The sequence below is a fragment of the Procambarus clarkii genome, chromosome 17 (genome assembly GCF_040958095.1).
Source record: "Procambarus clarkii isolate CNS0578487 chromosome 17, FALCON_Pclarkii_2.0, whole genome shotgun sequence".
In the NCBI taxonomy this organism is placed as follows: Eukaryota; Metazoa; Arthropoda; class Malacostraca; order Decapoda; family Cambaridae; genus Procambarus; species Procambarus clarkii.
This window is the reverse complement of record NC_091166.1, coordinates 46,842,893-46,862,174: the sequence shown is the minus strand read 5'-3', so window position 1 is coordinate 46,862,174 and position 19,282 is coordinate 46,842,893. Positions and strand designations below refer to the sequence as shown.

At 40.9% G+C, this 19,282-nt stretch overlaps 1 protein-coding gene and 1 long non-coding RNA gene across 6 annotated transcripts in view; one reads left to right on the top strand and one right to left on the bottom strand.

The window, feature by feature from the left end:
* LOC123772493 (uncharacterized) overlaps positions 1-14,019 on the top strand; it is a 73,246-nt gene extending 59,227 nt beyond the window's left edge. The window contains exons 8-9 of one of the 2 annotated variants that reach the window (XR_011228912.1): positions 11,245-11,338; positions 13,921-14,019. The gene's annotated coding sequence lies outside the window, so the exon portion shown is untranslated. Of the gene's footprint in view, positions 1-181; positions 285-11,244; positions 11,339-13,920 lie in introns of those variants that run through there. The other variant, XR_011228913.1, reaches the window with a different exon arrangement.
* On the bottom strand, positions 11,183-18,011 carry LOC138365538 (uncharacterized). 4 transcript variants are annotated; one of them, XR_011228915.1, is made up of 10 exons: positions 17,295-18,011; positions 16,006-16,226; positions 14,533-14,588; positions 13,901-13,988; positions 13,713-13,783; positions 13,377-13,445; positions 12,909-13,091; positions 12,230-12,300; positions 11,890-11,962; positions 11,183-11,320 (listed from the first exon to the last, which is right to left on the bottom strand). It is a non-coding gene; the product is annotated as an uncharacterized lncRNA (long non-coding RNA). The 4 variants fall into 4 exon arrangements; XR_011228916.1 differs by lacking the exon at positions 14,533-14,588 and having other exon boundaries at positions 12,194-12,300; positions 17,295-18,010; XR_011228914.1 differs by lacking the exon at positions 14,533-14,588 and having other exon boundaries at positions 17,295-18,005.
* Positions 18,012-19,282: the final 1,271 nt, after the last annotated feature.

Genomic DNA, 19,282 nt, shown 5'->3' with positions numbered 1-19,282 from the left:
AGCACTGTTTTATTGTAGAATATGTCGCATATATGAGGCCCATAATTTTGAGCATAGCGATGTTCTATACTTTGAATTATATAAATTCCACAAATTACACACTTTTAAATAATATTACAGCAAAAAAAAGGAAGAAATGAATGAGAAACTTCAAAATAATTGTGCAACATTTTATTCGCAGCAACTGCCGTCGCACGGGGTGGCGGGGCCGACAGACCCCCATCGCTCCAACTGCTCAGCGCCCATAATTTGCTCAACTTCCCAGCTCCATCGCAGCTAAAATAAGTCACATACAATATTTTTTGTTTAGTTTCCCCGTGATCAGACTCTGCATTTTAACAATATAAGAAGAGAAAAAAAGTTTTTGGAAAGAATTTATTTCTTGTGCACCAGGGTGTTATTTGGAGACAGAGCAGTTCAGTGGTTAACTACTAAATTTTTTTTTCTCCCACACACGCACCCCCCTAGGAAGCAGCCTGTAACAGCTAACTCCCAGATACCTATTTACTGTTAGGTAACAGGGGTCATCCCCTTTTGTACAAAGAATCTGCTAAAGCTTTTAGGGCTAATCTTTGACACTCGTTTGTCTTTGTCGCCCCATATTTTTTACGTCCGAGTTGAATGCTCTAAGGCCCTTAACTAACTTTAGGTCATGTCCCATACTTCTTGGGGAGCTAATCGACACTGCTCCTCTCTTTACATTCCTCTCTCGTTCTGTCTAAACTCGATTATGGCCCTGTTTACTCGTCTGCTTCTCCTTCTACCCTTCACCATCTGGACACACTGCATCATACTGGGCTACGGCTCAGCTCTGGTACCTTTCCTTCGACACCTACCCTAAGCCTGTATGTTGAAACTGGCGTCCTGTTTCTACAGGATCGCCATGATCGCTACTGTCTTCTCCACCTTGCACGGTCCTTACAGCACCCTCACTCTTGCTTATGTCATGCCTTGACCTTTACCCATCCTGTGGTTCCTGTTCCCCTTCACTACCTATCTCTTTCTGTACGGTTGTCTCTCTTACAAAATGCTCTTTCAGTTTGTGTTACCAATATTTCCCCTCGTGTCATTCCGTCTTTGCCCCTATGGAGGGGTCCCCGTTCCTAAATTCTGTAAGCCTTGACCCACATGACTAAAACTTTTACCCCTCCTACAGTTCTAAATCACCTTTTCCTTGAACACTTTTCTTCACACTTCCACTCTATTTCTGTCTTCACCAATGGGTCTTAAGTCTGCAGACGGTGTAGGCTACTCTGTTGTTTTTCCTGACTGCACCTTTGTGTCTCCTGCCTCCGGAGACTAGCATCTTCATGGCAGAACTTTATGCTCTTCATCAACTCTTTTCTCGCTGTCAATCCTCCTCTGTGTTTGTAGTTGACACTTACAGTGCCCTCATGGCTCTAGAATCCTTTAATCCAGTCCATCCTTTGGTAGTTGAAATTCAACATTGGCTGTTTCTTATCTCCAGTAGATTTAAGACAGTGGAATTTCGCTGGATTCCCACCCATATTGGTGTGTTCTTAAATGAGCGTGCGGACACTGCCGCTAAGGAAGCTATCTGTACCTGTCCCATCTCCCGTAAAGGTATTCCTTATTATGACTTTTACCCAGTTATTCATTTCCCCATTCTTGCCCGTTGTCAGGGTTGTTGGTCTTCTGTTACTGGTAACAAACTGCGTGCTCTTAAGAGTAGTGTGTTCCCGTGGCCTTCCTCCTACCACCGTATACGTACCGGTGGTGGGAAACGGCTCTGGCGAGGTTGTATATTGGTCATACACGTTTAACTCACGGGCACTTAATGGAGCGCTGCCCTGCTTCTTATTGTCCAAACCGTTGTCTCTACATGTCCTGACTTCCAGGACTTACATGTCTTGCTTCCCGACCATCCCTCACTGTCAATTGTCCCTCGATAAAATTCTTGGTAGATTCAATACCTTTGATATTGTTCGCCGTATGCGTTTTTGTTCTTGTATTGGCGACGTTAGTGATATTTAGCGCACTATGATTATCCCACACATTTGATGGTTTGATAATTACTGTACTGTACAGTACTTTGGTTTGGAATGTATCAAATAAAGTTGTTTCATGTATTCAAATGTGTGAGAAAATCCACTGGGGCTGTGAGATGAAGCGAACCTGTAACAAAGGCATTGCCAGTTGCATACTCTACCACCACTGATGGTAAAAGTCTTACAACTGGATATCTTGTGTGACGGGATTATGGTATCACAGCTATACTGAACCAAGATGGTATGGCTCTCCCTCACATAAATGAAAGAAATGCTGCTATTGGCCTTGCAGTGTATAAGTTGCAGGTGGAAACAAATGAAAATTATCAAATAAATAATTAAACAATTTACTGAAATAGTAATGAACAAAAATAACACATGACAATACTTGACTATCATGTAATGCAAAGGTGAACAAGTTAGTATGACCTTAAATGCAAAAAATAAACTATAAGCAATGAATAAAAGTATGAAGATATACTGGTGTTCTGAAGACAGCTACCATACCACCATGGCATCAGTCACACGACGTTGGCTGGAAGCGGACGACGGGTTAGAGACACGAAGGTGATCCTAGAGCACTAAGGGAGAGATTGCCTCTCCAGGGAGGCAGCGCTCTTTATATAGTCCGGCGGTGATGACTCATCCAGTGTCAACACGAGGTGGACATCTGGTCAACTAGCAAACTGCTTGTTGTGGCTGGCGGTGCCTTTGTGTTGAGCTGTACCACTGTCAGTTGAAAGCGGCTAACTGCATGTTTGTGGGGACAAACTGCCAGTTAGCAGTGGCGCCCGGCTTGCCTCTGAGTCGTACCAGGCCGTGCCAGGCCCTGGGGGGTATGGAGAGGTGGGAGGACTGATGACTCTTCTGGGCTGGTGTAGATGTATACTTCCAGTGCAGAGGCATTGAAGGTGAAGGGAAAAGGCAGTTCCACTGCTATGCAGGGGATTCACGTGACACTTGTGAAGCCACAGAAAGTCTGAAGGCCCTACTGAAGCCAGTCCAAGTATTAAATAAAACCCCTGAAGTACGCCGGTGAAGGGTAAAGTGAAGGGTGAAGCAAGACCGTATGCCCCAACTTCAGGCACACACAGAAAATCACGTTTTGGTCCCGCCTCTCAACTGTGTATTTGAAGTTGGGGCGTATGATGTTGAACTGCTTCAGCCTTCACCTGAGTGCTTGTAGGGCTTACGTAAGACGTTGACTCAAGGAGTGGCCTCAAAACTTGCTGTGATTTATGGGGAAATCCGGTTGTAAGACTTTTACAAAGTCAATAATATACTGTGGTAGAGTATGCAGCTGCCAGTGCCTTGGGCAAGGGTTTACGTCGCCTCACAGCTCCAGTGGATTTTCTGCTTGGTGTATATCAGGTTGTGATTTTGTGTGTGTACCGTATTGTTATGATCGCCGTTTGATAAGTCCTTTCTGGCCTCAAGAGTCATTGTTACCCACCTAGAAAGATTGCAGATGGCCAAAGCAGTTATTTAAGTTAAGAAGGGACAAGTCTTAAACAGAATTTTGCATAATATTTGACTGTAAAGGGGTAAATTGAGGTAGATTGAAAAACAAAATGGTGAACCGGGCAGGCGGTACTCACAATTAGGCGAGTACACTCGGGAACTTTTAAAGTGCAACCAAACATGCTTTAGGCTCTCACAACAAGAGGTGAGTGGTGGTGGCTCAGGTGCTCAGCCAATCAGAGCACCTAAGGAGGGAGGGCAGGAGTGAGAAGGGGGTGGTATGTGGAAATTTGCTGACAGTTGTGTGTAGTTTGTTCATCTTCATTGTAAGTTTCATGGCTTGGTGTGCATTTCCCTAGTAAATTTAATTAGGGAAAAATTCAGGTGTTTGATTTTTTAAATCAACTTTTTAAATGTTGAGTTGTTAAAGCCTCAAAGTGCATGGAGTTGGTTTGGGAGTATGGCATCCTCATGCTGTTGCGTGCTCGCGTGAGGTAGCAAAGGTGATGTAAAGTTGTGGGGTGTACATGCTTGGGACGTCCTCTCTCGGGATGGCTGGTGTTAGACCTGCGTGTTTGTCGGTTGTTGAAAAGCCGTCATCCTTTGCTGTTGTGGTATTGATTTTACATTGTTCATCTTGTAATTAATACTGTAGTGCGATATCTAGGGCTACCAATTGTAGGTTTAAAATGTCTAATACAAACAGTTGTCCAATGAGTTTTAATAGGAAATATCATCCACCAAGCACCATTGTACAATTATATTAATTGATAGTATATGGATTGTGCAGAACTGCTTAGAATGATCTTTAACACTTGGCTATATTGGTCATGTCAAATACCTGCACTGTGAATGCTCAAAGACCCTTTCTTTATTCAGTGTTGTCACATACCTCATGGGGGTATGGATAGGCAAACACTCATTCGGTTAAACTTGCCTTGTAGTACTTTCAGAGCTCAGTAATTTGGAATCTGGTTAGCACTTTCCAAATAAATTGACCTTTAAAGTGAATTCCTATTTAGGTTTAAAACATTATACCGAATGAGAAACTCGGATTATATAGCCGAACACCAGAAATGTTGTTATTCAATTTGGTTGCCTAAAGCACATTCAAGGACTACACATTACATGGCATTCCAGGATTCCTCTATACCTTGCCTTATGCTGTAAACATTGCCACAACCCTGTGTTTTATTGATTTAAATGGCCACAGGGAGGCATACAACACTGCAGATTATGATGTCATTAGTTATCCACTGTGCTGACAAGTGGGGTGACTGATGTTCGTTGACACCTGTATCGTGCTTCAATTTAATCGCCAGGAGATCACCCTCTCACTAGACTCGTCTGTAGGAAGTACAGTATAGTATCTCAAATTACCTTGGATCATAAATAGCATAAGACTTGGGGGTAGGAGAGGGTTGCAGTGTTTGTCATGGCTCTCAGTTGTTCCTGGTATTAGGCAATTTAGTTCTGGAATCATTTTTGTTGGCCAATGTTAAACTTTTTTGAAAGTAGATGTTTTTCTGAAAGGGAAGGGGGGGGGGAACCTCCATGCTTGGATACAGTTATCTAAGTGAATACTTAGACTTATACAGTAGAATAACTACCTTCTTTTCCTTAGTCAAAAAGGTTGCTTGTTTATTTCTAGGGACTTGTATTTTCTGTTATTTTTAACTGCAGCAACTTTCAGTGAATGATAGATTCTTACTGAAAGGACGTTTACTTCATTGTTGTTGCTTTATGGTCATCTCATTGTGTACAGGGATTCCGCGAAGCTTTTGGGGTTAGTCTTTGACACTCGTTTGTCTTGGTCAGCCCATATCTCTTGCCTCCGAGTTGAATGCTCTAAGGCCCTTAACCTCCTTAAGGTTTTGTCCCATACTTCTTGGGGAGCGGATGGCGCACGCTCCTCTATTTGCACTCCTCTCTCGTCCTGTCTAAACTCGATTATGGTTGCCCTGCATACTCTTCTGCTTCTCCTTCTACTCTTCGCCGTCTTGATGCTTTGCACCATACTGGGTTGCGTCTCGGCTCTGGTGCCTTTCGTTCGACTCCCGCCCTTAGTTTGTATGTTGACACTGGCTTTCTCTCTCTTCAGGACTGCAGTGATCGCTGCTGTCTTCACTATCTTGCGCGGTCCTTCCAACATCCTTCCTCTTGCCTCTGTCGTGCATTGACTTTTCCTCCTCCTGTGGTTCCTGTTCCTCTTCATTGTCTCCCACTTTCTGTCCAGTTATCTCGCTTACAGGATTCTCTTTCTGTTCATATTTCTAATGTTTCTCCTCGTATTGTTCCTTCATTACCTCCGTGGAGAGTCCCCCTTCCCAAGTTTTGTACGTCCTTGACTTGTATTACTAAAGCCTTTACCCCTCCTACAATTCTGAAAAACCTCTTCCTTGAGCACTTTTCTTCGCACTCCCACTCTATTTCCATCTTCCCTGATGGGTCTAATTCTGCGGATGGTATGGGCTACTCTGTTGTTTTTCCTGACCGTACTTACATGTGTCGCCTCCCTTCGGAGGCTAGCGTCTTTACGGCAGAACTTTATGCTATTCTCTATGCTCTTTGTCTCTTGTTTTCTCATTCTCATTCCTCCTTTGTGGTTGTAGTTGATTCTCGTAGTGCCAAGCAGTGAGGGGGTAGGAGGGAGGGAAGGAGTGAGGGGGTAGGAGAGAGGGTAGGAGTGAGGGGTAGGAGGGAGGGAAGCAGTGAGGGGGTAGGAGGGAGGGTAGGAGTGAAGGGGTAGGAGGGAGGGTAGGAGTGAGAGGGTAGGAGGGAGGGTAGGAGTGAGGGGGTAGGAGGGAGGGTAGGAGTGAGGGAATAGAAGTGAGGGGTAGGAGGGAGGGCAGAAGTGAGGGGGTAGGAGGGAGGGAAGCAGTGAGGGGGTAGGAGGGAGGGTAGGAGTGAAGGGGTAGGAAGGAGGGTAGGAGTGAGGGGGTAGGAGGGAGGGCAGGAGTGAGGGTGTAGAAGTGAGGGAAGGAGTGAGGGGGTAGTAGGGGGTAGGAGTGAGGGGGTAGGAGGGGGGGTAGGAGTGAGGGGGTAGGAGGGAGGGAAGCAGTGAGGGGGTAGGAGGGAGGGAAGGAGTGAGGGGGTAGGAGTGAGGGGGTAGTAGGGAGGGTAGGAGTGAGGGGGTAGGAGGGAGGGTAGGAGTGAGGGGGTAGGAGGGAGGGAAGGCAGTGAGGGGGTAGGAGAGAGGGTAGGAGTGAGGAGGTAGTAGGGAGGGTAGGAGTGAGGGGGTAGGAGGGAGGGTAGGAGTGAGGGGGTAGAAGTGAGGGAAGGAGTGAGGGGTAGGAGGGAGGGTAGAAGTGAGGGGGTAGGAGGGAGGGTAGAGGAGTGAGGAGGGTAGAGGAGTGAGGAGGGTAGAGGAGTGAGGAGGGTAGAGGAGTGAGGAGGGTTGAGGAGTGAGGAGGGTTGAGGAGTGAGGAGGGTAGAGGAGTGAGGAGGGTAGAGGAGTGAGGAGGGTAGAGGAGTGAGGAGGGTAGAGGAGTGAGGAGGGTAGAGGAGTGAAGGGGTAGAGGAGTGAGGAGGGTAGAGGAGTGAGGAGGGTAGAGGAGTGAGGAGGGTAGAGGAGTGAGGAGGGTAGAGGAGTGAGGAGGGTAGAGGAGTGAGGAGGGTAGAGGAGTGAGGAGGGTAGAGGAGTGAGGAGGGTAGAGGAGTGAGGAGGGTAGAGGAGTGAGGAGGGGTAGAGGAGTGAAGGGGTAGAGGAGTGAGGAGGGTAGAGGAGTGAGGAGGGTTGAGGAGTGAGGAGGGTAGAGGAGTGAGGAGGGTAGAGGAGTGAAGGGGTAGAGGAGTGAAGGGGTAGAGGAGTGAAGGGGTAGAGGAGTGAAGGGGTAGAGGAGTGAGGAGGGTAGAGTGAAGGGGTAGAGTGAAGGGGTAGAGGAGTGAGGAGGGTAGAGGAGTTAAGGGGTAGAGGAGTGAGGAGGGTAGAGGAGTGAAGGGGTAGAGGAGTGAGGAGGGTAGAGGAGTTAAGGGGTAGAGGAGTGAGGAGGGTAGAGGAGTGAAGGGGTAGAGGAGTGAAGGGGTAGAGGAGTGAGGAGGGTAGAGGAGTGAGGAGGGTAGAGGAGTGAGAAGGGTAGAGGAGTGAAGAGGGTAGAGGAGTGAGGAGGGTAGAGGAGTGAGAAGGGTAGAGGAGTGAGAAGGGTAGAGGAGTGAGGAGGGTAGAGGAGTGAGGAGGGTAGAGGAGTGAGGAGGGTAGAGGAGTGAGGAGGGTAGAGGAGAGAAGGGGTAGAGGAGTGAGGTGGGAAGGAAGAGTGAGGAGAAGGATTAGTGAGGGGGAGGTATGAGGGGGAGGATTGATGGGGAAGAGTAGTGAGTGGGAGGAGTGAAGGGGGTAGGAGGGAGAAGTGAAGAGGCAGGAAGAACGGTAGGAGGGAGGGAAGAAGGATGGGCAAGAGTGAGGGGTAAGAGGGAGGGGGAAGGGACGGGAAGGAATGAGCGGGGATGGAGTAAAAGGAGGAGTGAGGGGGAAGGAGGAGTGAGGGGGGAAGGAGGAGTGACGGGGGGGTGGGAGGAGTGAGGGGGGAAGGAGGAATGAGGGGGTGAAGGAGGAGTGATGGGGGGGGAGGAGTGAAGGGGAAAGGAGGAGTGAGGGGCGAATTAAGAGTGAGGGGCGAATGAAGAGTGAGGAGGGAAGGAAGAGTGAGGAGGGAAGGAAGAATGAGGAGGGAAGGGGGAGTGAGGAGGGAAGGGGGAATGAGGGTGAAGAGGAGTGAGGGTAGGGAGGAATAGTGAAAGGGGAGGAGGAGTTAGGGGGGAGGAATAGTAAGGGGGTAGTAGTGAGGGGGGGGTACGAGTGAATGGGAGGAGGAATGAGGGGGTATTGAAGAGTGAGGGAGTAGGAGGGAGGGGGTAGGAGGGAGGAATGAGAGGGTAGGAGGGAGGGGGCAGGAGCAAGGGCAGGAGTGAAGGGATTGGAGGGAGGGCTGGAGTGAGGGGGTAGAAGGAAGGGCTGGATTGATGGGGTAAGAGTGAGGGGGCAGGAGGTGAGGAGTGAGGAGGGAGGTGGTAGGAGAGAGGTAGGGGGTAGGGGGGAGGAGTGAGGGGGGGTAGGAGAAAGGGCAAAAGTGATGGGGTAGGAGGGGCATATTGAGGGGGAAGGAGGGAGGATTGAGGGGGCAGGAGGGAGGGTAGGAGTGAGGGGCATAGAAGGGAGGGCAGGAGTGATGGGATTGGGGGAAGGAGTTAGGGGGTAGGTAGGAGGGGTAGGTATGACCTGGCTATATTGGTTATGTCATGTCAAATTGTTGCATGCTGAATGCTCAAAGCCCCTTTCTTTATTCAGTGTTGTCACATTCCTCATGTGGGTGTGGATAGGCAAACACTCATCTAGTTAAACTTATCTCATAGTACTTTCAGAGACCGGTAATTTAGATTGTGGTAAGTAGAATCTCCAAATAAATGGATCTTTAAAGCGCATTCCTATTTGGGTTTAAAAGGTTGTACTGAATAAGAAACTCAGATAAAATAGTCTAACACGAGCAATGTTGTTATTCAGTTTGGTTGCCTAAAGCACATACAAGGACTAGACATTACCAGGCATTCCTGTATGCCTTACCTTATGCTAAAACATTGCCACAACCCTGGGTTTTATTGATTTAAATGGCCACAAGGAGTCATACAAAATTGCAGGTTATAATGTTATTAGTTTATCCCCTGTGGTGACAAGTGGGCTGACTGATGTCCGTTGACACCTGTATCATGCTTCAGTTTACTCGCCAGATCGTCCTATCTCTGGACTCGTCTGTAGGAAGTATATGAAAATAATTTGGATCATTAATAGCATAAGAGTTTGGTGTAGGAGAGAGTTGGAGTGTTTGTCGTGGCTCTCGGTTGTTCCTGTTATTAGTTGACTTAGTTTTAGAAATATTTTTGTTGGCCAGTGTTGAAGTTGTTTGAAAGTAGATGTGTTTTTGTAAAGAAGGTGGGGGGTCTCCATGCTTGGCTTCAATTATCTAAGTGATTATAGATATGTTGTGTATAAATGTTTGGACATTAGAATAATTACCTTCTTTTCGTTAAAGTCAAAAGGTAGCTTGATTAATTCTAGAGTTTTTTGTTTTTTACTGGAGCAACTTTTGGTTAATGACGGAATCTAGCTCAAAGGTCCTTTATTTCATTGTTCTTCTTCATTTTAATGTGGTAGTTGTGATATGGATTGTTCTGGCTCACCTGTAAGGTTTTGCAATGTTAAATACTGTATATAATAATAAGAATTTGCCAGTCTTGTAACCATTTTTAGAGTAGCCGTAGATCTTTGTAAGAGCTCGATATCATTTTTTCATGTTCCCTATACCATAAATCTTGGTGTCATCTGCAAAATTGATGTGGTTTGTAATAATTTGATTTGTCATTGAGGTATATAAGGTTTAGACCCTTGTGGTACACTTCATGCCGTATTTTCCAGTCAAATCTGTTTCAGAGGAAGCTTTAATGTATTTGTTTTAATTAAGCAATCTTTTTATCCTTTATTCCATGTGCTTCATATTTCACTCCTAGCCTTTGATATGGTGCTTTATCAAACACAGTGTGTGTGTGTTTGAATAGCTGGTTATCAGAAAAAAATTGTGAACAGGTTTGTTTTTAACAAACCAATGTTTTGTTGATTTTACAAGAATATTAATGTTTCTTCCCTTCAGGACCTTGCAGATGTGAGGTCAAAGTAATTTTAAAGTTTTCTGCTTGGCAGTTTCAAAAATTTGAGTAACATTTGAAATCTATCTAGCGAGTTTAAGTGGCAGTAAGTTTGGCTGTCAATTCATTTAATAGCTTTGATTGAATTCCAGGTATTTGAAGTTTTTTTGAATGTTAGTTTGTAAGGCTCTTCCCATTTATGGTGCTTGTTATAGGCAGATAGTGTATATATACACTATCTTGAAATAGTTATCTTCAGCAGTTTGAAACATTTGTGGTAATGGGATGTCTGGTGTGAATAATTTAGTGTTCATTACTAATATTTGGTAGGACACTTCAGTGCATCATTATATTAACAGATTGGACATGTCTAATGGTTTTGTTTATTTTCTTCTTACTCTTAGAAAATTGAAGGGTTTGGTACCATTAGACAATATTGTTAGGAAACACTTTCATGTTTCCTATCAAGTTGTGACACTTGTGGGAAAAAATTTTTTAGCTAATTTAGTTTAATCTTATCATTGATGTAAAGTTTTACATCATTTCCACTAATCAATATGTTCCATAGCTTTAACTTTAGTCTATACATTTGTTAAGTGAAATTTGTTAGCCATTATTGCTAAGTTAATTTAATCTAAAATTTCTTTTGCAGTTTAACCTGATAACTATAAAAATGAGTAGTTTGGTATGCAAAGCTTTTAAGTTGTCAAAATTAGTTTTCTCTTATAAAATATAATGTTGCTTAGAGGTATAATATTACCTTTTTATATATATAACTTATGTTACTTAAAGGTAAGTTTATTAGCTTTATATATAAAGTTTAATTATATAAAGCTATAATAAGATATAACTAAGTTAATATAAACTTTAACATTAGTTTATTATAACTTTATATAATTAAGCTATAATATAAGTATATAACAAACTTAAGTTTATATTAGCTTTATATATTTTGTATTATACCTTTTTGTTTATTATAGTTTTATATAAACTCGCTATTAGAGTTTTTTTAGATAGTTTGTAATATTAATTTCCAGCATGATTAAATTATAGCTACTTTCAGGATAAAGTATAAAGTATTTTCATTAAAAGATTTATTAAATAGTATACAATATAACTAATGTTGACAATTTTGTTTCAGGTTGAAGTTTCAACTGAAGACTCCAAACAACTTCAAAGGCCAGGAAAACATCCAGAGTACCAAGGACAACCACCACCTGTAAAAGAAAAATAAAGTATATCAAACAGGGACACTCATTTTATTAACACTAACACATACAAATTACTACCAAAACCCCTAAGTCCCAATCTTTTAAGATTGGCTCAGCAAGGCCTATCCCTTACTTGCATTTTGGGGCAAGACTTGTTGGCTGCAAGAGTGGAACACATCTTTTGGTTTAGTGCCCTCAACATGATGTACATAGGCTTGTTGTAAAGCCTATGTACATCATGTTCCAGGCACTAAACCTCTGGATGTATCCACTCTTTCAGTGAACAAGCCCTGTAGTTATTAACAATGTTTGCACATTGTTAAGGGTCCCTACACCTATGCAAATCTAGTCCATCTATTGGATGGGTAGTAGAGCAGGGCTCTGAAAAAGCCAAGCCAGGGAAATCTGCAGGACTGCCAGGTCCCCTTCTATGAAATGGGGTAGGATCAGTACAAACTGCGTCAATCCCTGCAGGTGGTAACAGTAGGGACTTTGGTACACATCTATAAATGGACTAGATACAAAAGAAAGCAAGTTAATTATTTGATATAGCTAAAACATTTAATTCAACATACCAGTTTATTGGATGTGCAGAGTAGAACAGCCACACTTCTTAAGCCTTGATACCATCATAATCTCCATTACCACCTGAAACATTTAACCAAATTAGCTTATAAATTTGGTTGTATAACTTTATTAAATATAAAGTTGCTTTGCAAACTCAAATGGCTAATGTGCCTTAACATTTTATTCTCACTAATGCTAATCAAGCACAAGACTTAGATATGGCTACTCAAACTATTTAAGTTTAACAAGTACTTTAAAGTAGAGAAAGAATTTTTACTTTACATTATCTACATGCAACCACTGATGCCTTACTTTTTTTTTCTATTTAAAATATTCACCAACACTCACCCCATTCTGAATGTCAAGCAATCAACACCTTCAAACTCTAGGATGAACAGCTGGACTTCCCAATTCTTATTCTGAAAGAAAAAGCCTATTTAAACTAGTTACATTAAAAAAATATGAAGTACAGTTACTAGTCAATATTTAATTTGTCTCTTGTACCATTATTTTTTTTTTAACTTTTAATTATGAACAAATCCATGAGGTCAATTTACCTCCCTGTTGCAATTTTTTTTTACAATGTCATGGGACATTTGAACCCTCATCACAGCCCTTATGGATTTGGTCATTTGATGCATCACACTATTGTGTGTGCAATTTATAGATGGAAAAACTTTTAGCCAATTATTTTAGAACCAAGTAACAACAAAGTTAAGCAAACCAATTGCCATTTAAGTAAACATTCTAAATACCCTCAATTCTTAAATTGAATAAAATGTAACATTTCCATTTTAAAATTTCTTTGCTATTCAAAACATTTCCTGCAAGGACTAAACTTTTATTGTACCCACTTGTCAAGGCCTAGAACTACAGTTTTTATCCCCCATTTCCAGGCACCTTCACTATTTAAATACTAATTATAGCAGTACTCTTAACTGTCAGAATGATAGAGGGCAAAAGTATCTTGGCAATTTCAGGCCTTTAGTCCCCCCACAAAGCAGCCCATTACAGCTGACTAACTCACAGGGGCATAGGGTGAAAAACTCGGCCCACCATTTCCAGGATTCAACCTGGGACCACAGGATCACATCTCCAGTGTGCTGTCTGCTCAGCTGGCCAGCCCCTGTGCTACTTTCTGTAGCATACAAGTTCCACCAATTGTTCTGTACACTGTTCCTGAAGTTATGTTGGAAGCACCCTCCACAACCTGTCAATGAAACATTTAATATGGTTAATAAAATTTTTCCCCACAGCAATGTTTAAACTTATATATTTGCCTTTTTCAAAATACACTATTTACCTACTTCCCCCACCCCATCTTTCATTTATTGATTCTAGAAAAAAGCCCTTTAAGTAACAATTTGGTAACAATTTAAAAAGTAGCATACTGAACTCTTATTTTCAATTATAATTTAAAGTTGGTATTCCCCCACCCCTGCATCCCCATATTGGTAATACAATTTATATAGCTAAAACATGTAATTCAACATACCAGCTTCATAGATGTGCCGAGTAGAACAGCCACTCTCTGCTTTGATACCATTGTAATCTAGCAAAGTACCTGAAACATTTAATCAAATTAGCTTATAAATACAGCTTTTTACTCTAGTTTCTTTGCAAATTCACAATGGTAGTGTTCCTTTAAAATTGGCTAAAATTTTAAATTTTATTAATGCTAATCAAGCAATTAAAAAGGTAGATATGGCTATTCAGGTTAAGTTTTAGTACATTTAAGTGGAGAAAGATACTTCAGACATAATGCTACATTGTTTAACTTTACTATTTAATATATAATGCAAATCTAATTTATTATTACTACCACACTCACCCGATTCTGAATGTCGAGCAAACACCACCTTCAAACTCTAGGATGTTGTTTTGGACTTCCTAATCTATAGTCTGAAAGAAAAAGCATATTTAAACTTCAATTATATGTTACAATTAGATGAAGTACAGTTACCAGTTATTTGTGTTGTAACTTTTTTTTACTTTCAATTATGAAATTCTGTTACAAACATTTATATGAACTGTTTCAGGTTGTGGGACAGATGCTCCTAGATGAACAGAAGATCCAAAAGGCCAAGACAACTCCAGAGACAATCACCTGTAAAAGAAAAATAAACATTAAACAGGGACACTACTTTTATTATCACCAATGCCTAATAATAAGCCCAAAAAATCCTAACAGCCTATCTTTTAACAGGCTCAACAAGGCCTATCCCTTCCTCTGATTTTAGTGCAGAGCTTGTTCCCGGAATGGGTGCATTACATCCACCACTTTAGTGCCAAACACATTGTACATATGCTTTACTGAAAGCACTGTACAATGCATGCCAGGCACTAAAGTTTTAGATGCAAACAAGCCCTGTGAGAATTAACAATGTAACCATTGTTAAGGGTCCCTAAACCTATGCAAATCTAGTCCATCTATTAGATGGGTAGTAAAGCAAAGCTCTGAAAAAGCCAAGCCAGGGAAATCTGCAGGACTGCCTGGTCCCCTTTTATGATATGGGGTAGGATCAGTACACTGCATCATCCCCTGTGGGTTGTAACAGTAGGACATGGTTACACACCTATAAATGGACTAGGTAAGAGAATTAAGATTAGGTCATTGATATAGCTAAAACATCAAATTCAAACTCTCCCACTTTTGTAGAGTAAAGGAGACTCACTCCAAGCCAGTCCATGCATCATAATCACTCGCCTGAAAAATATTTCAACAAATTAATTTCAGATTTAAAGCCAATCTTGCTTTACTTTTCAAATTAGCATTCAGTAGTTTACAAATTCAGATGGAAAAAATTTCTTTAAGGAATTTACCTTTCCTACATATTCTAGTAGCAGTAGTAAAGATCTACTTTAGCAATATAAATATATATGGCATCAATTTGCCAAGTTTCAGTAAATGTCATTTGAGAAACTATCCACAACTGCACTTCAATGGCAATTTACATTTATCTTTAGCCAATGCTATATTGTTTAAGTTATTACTATTTTTTTACTTTTATGCAAATCTATTCAGATTAACCTTTACTACAATTAACTTCCAACTGACAGAGGGACTTCTGGACTTTCCAAACCACATTCTGGAAAACTATAAATTTAAAACCAAGCTAAAGTAAACAGAATATTTTTTTACTTTCAAGGGAAAAATACCATCACTTAGAACAAAACTTTTCCTGCCATTAACTTTGACTCATGATTACCCTTAACAGTGTTATACATTTATAGATTAAAGCTTATTTAACAAACATTTAATGTTAACTAAAGATTTATTTCATTAAAATTTTATTAATAAAACACCCTCAACTATGCTGTTTAAGATCTAATGCCCCACATTCCAATTTTCACAATTTCAACATACCATTCTATTCAATACATTCCTGAAAGGACTAAACTTGCAGATATGGTACCCACTAGCCTAAGCATAGACTTCCATACCCATTCAATTTCCATACCCTAATATTTAATAGGTTTTTAGCAATTAACCTCTACCCTCTAATTCCAATGTACACAACACTACTTTCTACACTACTTTCCGTAGATCTGCAAGTATTTTCCTGCAGCTCTTTGTTGCCAGGACCTTCCACAACCTGTCATGTGAACAGCAAATATTACTAAAAAGTTATTTGCATAGCAATGTTATTTTGTTCATACCTGTACCACCAGTTTAACAGTTGCCGTTTTAAATGGTACACTAACTATCTTGTCCCATCATTATTAATTACAAAAAGCTAGTCATTTCAAGTCAACATCCTATACAAATTTTATTTTCCAACAACTTTAGTCATGAACATTTTTCTGGAACATTGCAAAAACTTTAATTTAACCATGTATAACATTTGAATAAAAGCAATATAAAATTTATATTTACAAATTCTTATTCTTTTGCAACCACTGCTTACTACTAGGGGGACAAATTTATTCTGTTGAATTATGTACCAAGCTTTTTAGTCTGAAAATTCATAATTAACCCAACTATACTACCAAGACAATGTGATTTTACTAAATTTAGTAATATTTTTACACTAGCAACTATACAAGGCCATATTCTCCAGTTATCACTACACTTCTGCAGGTGTAAGGTTCTATCTCCCCCATCTGCAGCACTCATGACTTACATTTTAGTGTGGGCTTCATCCACTATTCTGATGTTAGCTGGAACATTTGTGCCAGCTGCTGGTTTGAAAGGGAGGCATACCATGTGCCAATTCAGGAAGCTTTCCACGTTCCTCACTGCATGTCAGCTCAGGACCTCACTACCATGTTGGGAGGCAGTTGAAGACTAACCAATCAACATCCCAGGCTGGAGAGCAGTGCCAGCTCGGGGAGAATTTACCCCCTGCAAAAAATTTAATACTCTTAACAATCTACAACATCTATCTTATCTTTACCTAGCCCCCAAACCTTACATTTGTCAGCATTAAACTGCATCTGGTAGTCTTTACCATTTCAAAACTATATAGGGCATCGGTATTTTTTATTTGCCAATTCTGAAACTATTGCAGTCTAAACCATAATCTTGCGAATAACCGAGGTCCAAGGAGAGCTTTTAGGCACTACTTACAACACTTCTCCCAACTTAACCCCACTTATACTAATTTCCTTTGGTATAGCCATGACCTAATCAACTTCAGTCAGCATTCCCAATGATCCGAGCCCCTATCAATTTTGCGCCACTATCAAAATCTCTGCTGAAGTCAAGGTACACAAAATCACAAACCTTATCATCATTTCCTCAACTATGCAACCTAATCTATGAACATTTAGTAATAAAATTATGCGATTCATGTATCTAGTCATGTTTCTCAAAAAGAGTAGAGAAATGGCACTTGCAATGTTAGATTATAGTAACTTTCCTCACAATAGACTAAGCTAATTGGTCACTAACTTAAGCGTTAAAGTTAACTCAAACTTTTCCTTTAAAACTTGCTATATTAGCAACTTTCCACGACCGGCCTTTACCCGACATAATTAAATAGGGTAAAAACGGTATATTAAATGCAGTAAAACTACGGTAAATTCAATATGATAAACTTGCATTCTTTAAGCATGGGCTGCATAGTAAGTGAACTAAACTAAATGTTAAGCACCCTGGCAAACCACTTCGTCTATTCAATTTATTTAATCACTTTGTCCGGCTAGAATTTTTAGATTAGATTAAAGGAACACCCTCCCTGGTAACGGCTGAACTAGTTAACCAAATACAAATATTTAGGTAAAATACTTTCATAAAACCCGTCTACTTCCCCCACCAGTAGACTTGTTCAGCTAAAGGCATAATGTAATGTTCCACTTTAGTAAATAAAGACTTAAAAAAACACTACCCCATCTGTGTAGTTACCGGTTACCTGACATTCTACTCTTAAAATAACCCATCTATTCCCCATAATTGTTCGATATAACTTACCGCTCACCCGCTGGTCGAGTACACAGCAGTATATATCCTCCTCCATCACTCACCGCGTGGATACTATTTCACTCTGGCCGCAAATTGCCTCAAATCACCTACGTTGTCCATAAACATATATAGAAGAGCAACTGACCATAACACCCGTATAGCGATCATCACATAACGTGGGAACATTAGTAGTACTGCTGTCAAAACATAGATGGCGCCAGGACAAACGGTAATTCCTATGGACTCGGATACAAGACACTCCGTACATTGACAACATCGCACACTAATATTTTTACCACTTTGGACACCAGCTTTAGACGTTTCGCATATGTGTACGTGTTCCATATTAAAACGACAATATAATGCTATTAACAATTAAAATCTTCTATTTAACAGGCATATAGTTATTAAATGAAGTTTAGTGATGTAATAGACATAATCCGGAGTTGGTAAGGACGCCGCCCGCCAGCGTAAACACAACACACCCGAATACCCACAAACACGATACAACGCACAAAACACAACACTTCTGTCAGTTTTTTGATAAACTCCTTTTATATTTATTATGTGATAGTTATACTTGCATAAAATGATAACTATTATAGGTAAGCGCCTAATATTTAATATTAATCAATAAAAAAGAAGTCAGAAGCCACACGCCTGTCTGTACATGTCTTTTGTGTAAAAGTATTTTGGGCGCTCATGTACTTGTGCGCTAGCTGGCGTTCACACCTGTTCTCGCCTATAAGCATTAGAATTAAACAAACGAATTTATTTTTTCATTTATATACAAGAAGAGAAGGCTACTCTTGAGTCTGTAATATTCATCTGATCACTGGTCTCCCATTTGGTCCTCATTGATTTATAAAAAAAAAAAAATAAAATAAAATGTTTATTTAGGTAAGGTACATACATACAATAAATTTTTACAAAGATTGGTTGACTTATAGGTAGAGCTAGTACATACAATGCCTAAAGCCACTATTACGCAAAGCGTTTCGGGCATGATAAACTTAAATGACAAGCTTAATACTAATTGAGGATAATGAGTAGAATGAAAACAAGAAATGAAAACATAGATGAAAAAGCAGCACAAATACAATTATGTCGACAAACAGCGCTCTTAAAAAAAAAAAAAAACAGACATTGGTTGACAATAGAAGGGTAAGGTAGGTTACAGGGAATTTATTAGGTATAGCTTCGTTTTTAACTTAAACTGGTTGAGAGAGGTACAGTCTTTAACATGGTTGGGAAGGTCATTCCACATTCTGGGCCCCTTGATTTGTAGAGCATTTCTAGTTTGATTAAGTCGTACTCTAGGAATATCAAAACTGTCTTACTTAAAACTTATCTTAACTTATCTTACTTAAAAACTTAATATCAAAACTTATCTTACTATTATTGAATGTCAATAACCGTATTAATGCAATTTCAATTTCTGCTATTTCTTTCTTTATTATGCACCCCATACCCATCCCGTGGGCGGTGGTGTAAAGGATTACAGAGGCACATAATCGGTTCAGGAACTGAACCCTCTAGTTCGGTTAGCTAAGCAAGTAACAAAGTAACAGTGTTTGACGCTAGTTACAAAATTATTAATGTTGTATACACATGTACACACACTCATACATACATGTTGTTGTTGTGTTGTGTTGATTTAGGGGCGACGACGATCGTGGGATCGGATGCGCCCCGGCTGCCCGATACCGGGAAATAGCGGAGGGATGGGGTCCCTATAGTCTCTTCAGGCCATAGACCCTACAATCTTCTCAGGCCACAAATTTTACAGTCCCTTCAGGCCTCGGACATGACGGATGAAGCGGAAGGTATGGCGAAGGATGTCATGACGAACGTCTTCATCTCTCGCACCTGCCCCGTCAAGGAGAACGGGAACTGTGAGGCAGGGAATATTCAGCCTACGAACAGCACTCTGTAGTCTGACGCGAGCGCTATGAAATCGAGGGCAGTGAAGAAGAAGGTGCTCCACTGTATCCTCC